Source organism: Phytophthora infestans, genomic scaffold, assembly GCF_000142945.1.
Source record: "Phytophthora infestans T30-4 supercont1.24 genomic scaffold, whole genome shotgun sequence".
Taxonomy (NCBI): domain Eukaryota; phylum Oomycota; class Peronosporomycetes; order Peronosporales; family Peronosporaceae; genus Phytophthora; species Phytophthora infestans.
Window position 1 is genome coordinate 1,649,692 of NW_003303735.1, and position 6,215 is coordinate 1,655,906.

The following is a 6,215-nucleotide window of genomic DNA, read 5'->3' on the forward strand; positions in this document are numbered from 1 at the left end:
GGAAGAAGTACATCGAAGGCGCTGATCGTGAGGGACTTTGTCGCTCCTGGTGTGCCTTCATCCGGCATTGGAACCGGATGTCGCGTGCTGGAGAAAGCTTTGTCGACTGGTTGGCGTATCGCGAGGAGATCCTCGCGGATCATTCGATTGGTGAGCTGCGCGTGAAGGTCTGCGACAACGCGTGGGATATGGATCGACTCTGCTTCGTGCACGTGAGAGAGGGATGTGAGTCATGTGGTACTTCAACCCGTCCGACTCAGCGCGAATGGAGGGAACATCTCGCTGAGCGGCCACTCAGCGGAGAAGAGTTGAGATGGATAGGGAAGTTCGAGCACACCCTGTCCAGTATGGATCAGGCGGCTAATCGCGGCGGCTCACACCGACGTTGCACGCGTCGGAGCGCGGCATCGTTGTCGCGTCCTCGTGCGGGTCGTTCTCGTGGCTGTTCTCGATCTCGTTCACGGTCTCCGCGGGGTGCCCCCGGAATTCTTCTTCTCAAGCAGCATGGTCTCATACTCGTGGACCACGTCTGGAACGTCGCGGAGAAGGTTGTCACGGGGCTCCCACGTATCATGCTCTGGAGGATAACCGAGCCAACGTACCAGATAGCGGCGCGCGGTCGGGACCGCGCGAGGGACACGACTACGGACGTTACGTAGAGCGGTCGAGCTGTGAGGATATACGTGGTCAACGATATGCTCCACAATCCAGCGCGCATCGCCCATCGAGTCAAATATCGGTGGTAAGCCTTCACGATGATACGACGTACGCCCTGTATGTTCAGGGCGAGGTGGAGACAGCTTCGAACCGTGCGTTGGGCGCTCAGATTGGGGCTGAGCGGGCGAAAGATCGTGCCTGGCGGGCTGAGCAGATCGCGTCGGAGCTTCGGCAGTCGAATCGGGAGCTCTTATCTCACCTACGGGGATTGGAGACGCGTGTGCTTGGCTCTGCCCAGCAGGGAGATCGTCCGCGAGAGCGGGCACCTGGGGCTGATGGGCTTCTGGCGCGTCAGGCTCGTCGGGCGGGTCGCCCGACGCATGCTCCATCTGCTGGCGCGAATCAGGAATCGTCGCAGGGAAGTACCGCTTGAGTCGCCAGACGTAAAAGGTCGGGTGGAGTCTTAGTGACGACGGGATGTCCAAGGTGTAGGCGTCGCCCACAGCCTTGATTACTCGAAAAAGACTGATGAAACGTGGAGTAAGTTTGTTGGCGCCCAGGTTGGTTACAGCAGAAGTTCAGATTCCATTGGTCGATAGGAGAACGCGATCTCCAATCTTGAATACATTCACGTTCTTTCGACCGTGCTTATCAGCTTGCTCCTTTTGCTTGTCTACTGCGTTCTGCTGTGCGTCGCGAACGAACCTTGAGATGGATTGCCTTTGCATGACGAATTCCGCAACTCATGACTCCGTGGTCTGGTCAAATAAGGCTATTCGAGTACTTGGTAAAGACGGAAGACCTATTAAGGCAAGCTATCTTCGTATACCAACAAACCGTAGAGAGGTGATGTGCTCTAAGCACGTAGACCCTTATGGATGATGGCCGAGCTGGAAAAAGTGACAGCTCTTAAAGCAAAAGGAGTGCTTGAAAGGATCAAAGAAACCGAAATGACAAGCGGTATAAAGAATCTCTTACGTCGCTTCCGCGGGACGCGGAAGCAGTACATCGAAGGCGCTGATCGTGAGGGGGCTTCGTCGCTCCTGGTGTGCCTTCATCCGGCGATGGAACCGGATGTCGCGTGCTGTAGAAAGCTGTGTCGACTGGTTCGCGTATCGCGAGGAGATCCTCGCGGATCATTCGATCGGAGAGCTGCGCGTGAAGATCGGATGTAAATCGCGGGCCGCGGTTGGACACGATAGACTCCGGCAGGCCGTGGTGACGAAAAATCACGTCGACGAAGTGGGCCGCGGACTCTTCCGCGGTGATTGAGGCTGCCACGGGAGCAAGATGGATCATCTTGCTGAAACGATCGACGAGCACAAGTATACCCGTGCGCCCGGCTGTACTAGGCGGAAGTCGGAAGATGAAGTATATCGAAATGGAGCGCCCGGCTGCCGTGGTGACCAGAAGAGGGCGCAATGGGGCCTGAGACGTCGAATACGGTTTGACTTGCTGGCAAGTTTCACATGTGCGGACCCACTTGCGTACCCACTTGAACATGTGCGGCTAATAGAAGTCTCTAGACAGAGCCGCGTACGTCCTCTCGCGACCGAGATGTCCTCCAGTCGGGGCGTCATGGTACTCGTGGATTATGCGCGCACGTAGGTCAGCGTCGTTTGCGATGACGACTCGAGTACCATCGAGTCTGTCGATGCTGTATTTCAGCAGATTGCCGTCCAGTCGATATCGATCGATTTGATTACGCGTAGTCCTTGACAGGGCACTTAGCGTGTCACTACTAGGAGCACGCAAGTGCTTCATGATGGCACCGTATATAGGGTCATCATCGTACGCTGTAGCAATCTCGTCACCCAGTGGAAGCGTGGGCGTGGTCAGCGTCAAGTTGATGCCTGACGACACATTCGTCGCCGTCTTCATCAGCCACCTGATGTCCTAGCGCTTAACGGGGATCATAGTCCGGACGCCGAGACAGCACGTCGGCGAGAATGTTATCCTTGCCCGGCTTGTAGTGAACAATGAAGTTGTACTCGGAGAAGAAGGACAGCCAGCGGGCCATCCGCTGCGAGAAGTGAGGGCTCTTCATCGCTGTCCGCAGCGATGCGTGATCAGTGTAAACCGCAAACGACTGTTCACCGAGCAAGTACACTCTGAATTTGATCAGAGCGTACCGCATTGCCAGGAGCTCCTTGTCGTGGAGTGGGTAGTTCTTCTCGGTTGGCTTCAGTTGTCGCGACAGATAGCTGGTAACGCGTTCATGTTCGTCATCATCGAACTGCATCAGCGCACAGCCGATGGCAAAATCGCTCGCGTCGCAGACGACGTGAAATGACTTTGAGTCATCAGCAAGCTTCAGGATCGACGCAGACGCCAAGCGCTTCTTCACCGAGTCGAATGCAGCTTGGTGGTCCGATTTCCACTCCCAGATCACGTCCTTCTTCAGCAGCGAGGACAGCGACTGGAAACCCCAGCGTAATTCTTCGTGTACTTGTGCAAGTAATTGACCATGCCATGCCACTGACGCAACTCAGTGGGGCTTGTCGGCGCTGGCCAAGCACAGATAGACGATACCTTCTCGGGATCTGCGCGCACACCGTTCCTACTCACGTAGCATCCCAACACCGGAATCTCCGGTGCGCAGAAGACACATTTCTTCAGGTTTGTGTAGAGCTTGTTCTCTCGCATCACCTGGAAGACTTGCATCAGGTGTTTCAGATGTGCTTCCACGGCACTGAGGTTGCACTCAGCGCGGCTGTGCACGAAGATGTCGTCGAAGTAACTCGGCGCGAAGTCTCGAAGCGGGCGAAGCACATGGGAGACCATGCGCTTAAAGGTGGCAGGCGCGTTCTTCAGACCCTGTGGCATCACGAGCCACTCCCAGAGCATCCCGCTCGGTGTACTTTTACGGCGGTGAGAGGCACATCAGATGCTCTCATCAGGATCTGATAGAATCCATCGGTCAGGTCGATGGCGCTGTAGATGACGCTGCCAGCCATGGCGTCCTGGGCCGTGTCCTTCCAAGGGATCGGGGTCTGCGCGGGGATGGTGGCATCATTCAACATGTTGAATGCGTGGACAATACGCCATCCCCCTGTAGCTTTCTTTACACAGAACGTTGGACTGAAATGGGGAGAGGTACTCTCACGCACGTGACCGCCTTTCGGCGGCCCTCGAAGAAGTCATCGCTCGCTTTCACTTGATCATTAGGAAGTGGCCATTGTCTGGTGACGCAGTACTTCGTACCTGGCGCGAGGTCGATCTCGTGATGAACCACACGATCCACCGGTAGATCGGCGGGGATCTCATCCGGGAAGACGTCGGCGTACTCGCAGGCGATGTCGTATACGGGATTCTCTGACTCCCGCAAGGCCCCCCAGGACTGCATCTGGAATCGTTCCTCTCGAGTAGACTTAAGCTCAGCACCTAGCGGACGTGAACTTTCATTGTCCGTTGCGACTGCATTTGCTGACTCATCCACCGAGACTGCCTCGGTGACCACGCATACTTGCTCGACGTCTCCAGTTTTGAGGTCCCGAAGAAAGTTCTTCAAGATCAAGCCTGGAAGACGTGTGATCGCCGCCGCTTCGCGCTCGACGAGGCTGCAGGCGTCGTTTCTTCGGCTTTTCTTCGGCTTCCTCGAGCTTACGCTCGAGTCTGACTCACTGCCACTCGACGATGCATCACCCTCCTCTAGGCGCGGAGGACCGTACTCGACCAGGCTGGGAACACGCGGGAGCCGCTGCTCAACCGAAGCATCGTTCGGCAAGAATCTCTGCTCTACCGCCGTCTCGTTGTGTGGGAGTCTCTGCTCGACCACCGTCTCGTGTTGTGGGAGCCGCTACTCGACCACTGTCTCGTATTGTGGGAGCCCCTGCTCGACCACCGCCTTGTATTGTGAGAGCCTCGGCTCGATCACTTCATCATCTACCTCGCGACACCGCGAGGGCTCTTCGTCCAACAACGTAGCACAAGCCATGCAGAGAGGGCCATCGCTCGCTCTGTTCACTGCCTGCGTCGTTGCTGTTTTGTCCACGACTGTGACGTGGGGCCAGCCTCTTGGCGCAACAAAGAGGTGTGTGAAGACCTCGCTCACGTCGAATCCACGTCGACGCTTGACCTATTGGGTCAGCCAGTCAATCTCTGGCTGAGATCGCGCAAGTCAAGGAATGCCCAGGATGCAGTCAAACGCATAGTTCCTCTCGATCACCAAGAAGTCGTCCTTGCTACGGAAGCCGTCAAACGTGTACGACAAGGAGACGTCACGCCGCGCAACGCGGCGAGCCTTACCATCTGCGAGTTTGACTTGAATCTCGCCCGGGCCATTCCGGACGCGGACGTTCTTGGGTAGTACCGACAAACGCGACGCTCGAAAAAAGTTGTTGGTCGCTCCTGAGTCAAGGAGCGCGCGCAGTGGTCGCCGGGCACCGGTGATCTGGAGGCTGACGATGATCAGTCTCGAGTCGCCCGGCGTAGTGGTGGCATTGGTGTGTGCTTGGAGCACGGGAGGGCTCTAAGGTTGGGCTGCCACCGGAGGGCCTGGTCCTTCGTTAAAGCCAGTAGAGCGGTCTTGCGGAGCCACCGGTTTAGCGGGAGCCAGTTTTCACCGGCGCCAGAATACGTAGACGTCCCCATCTGGACGACGTCATTCTGGGATGGGTGCGAGGGAGTTGATACCCGCCGATTCGCATCGGCGAGCTCGCGCTCCATGAACTCTTGTGCTACAAGACGTTGCTGGTCGGGCGTCGCTGAGCTCAGCAGCGATGCGACAACGGCATCTCTTGACACCGCCCCGAGGCGGTGAAGCGCTTCCCACTCCACGCGAGTGAGATGGGGGAATGCAGCATGCTCCGGGGTCGCCCCGGAGATCTGGACTTGGCTCATCGTAGACTTGGTCGTTGGAAGGACTACAAAGTGCTTCCAGGTGTAACAGGGTAAGAGATACCGTCACTAGCTTACATTATAGTGTGGAGAAAGTTCGCAATACTAAAACTAAGTTTTAGGTTTGTGTCAAATTCGACTCTGATTTATTTAGGACCACGGCGATTACCCTGTGAGCCACTCAAACACATGTATATACCTGATTGGTCAATAAATGAGTCTGGCTCCTCCCTATCAACCAATCAGATGATAAACCTTGACAGACGCTACCCGTGTGCCAATAGTAGATATTTCTTTAGTTATTACATAAGTACTTTACCTACTTATGTAATAACTAAAGAAATATCTACCTATTTATGTAATTGGAGTTAGGTCCATTACATAAGCCAAATTCGTACGACCTTTACTCGTGGATTCGCCAGCGGCTAGATGGGCACATGGAGGGTCTGACAGTTTAAGTTGTACTTGTACTTGTACTTGAAGTAGGTCTAGCCCAAGCAGCCAAACGCGTTAGATTCTTATTTCCACGCAGCGTTTTCATCTGAAAATTGGATCGGATGACATCTCACGGCAGTCGTGGATTTATCCAGCAGCGTACAATCAAAAATGCGGTAAGCACGTAGCAAAATTCAAGTTTCATTTCAAAAGCTACGAGCATGAATGGAGAAGTCAACTTAAGGAGGCCGAATGTGCAACGAAGAGGTAGTGTGAGTAGGAAC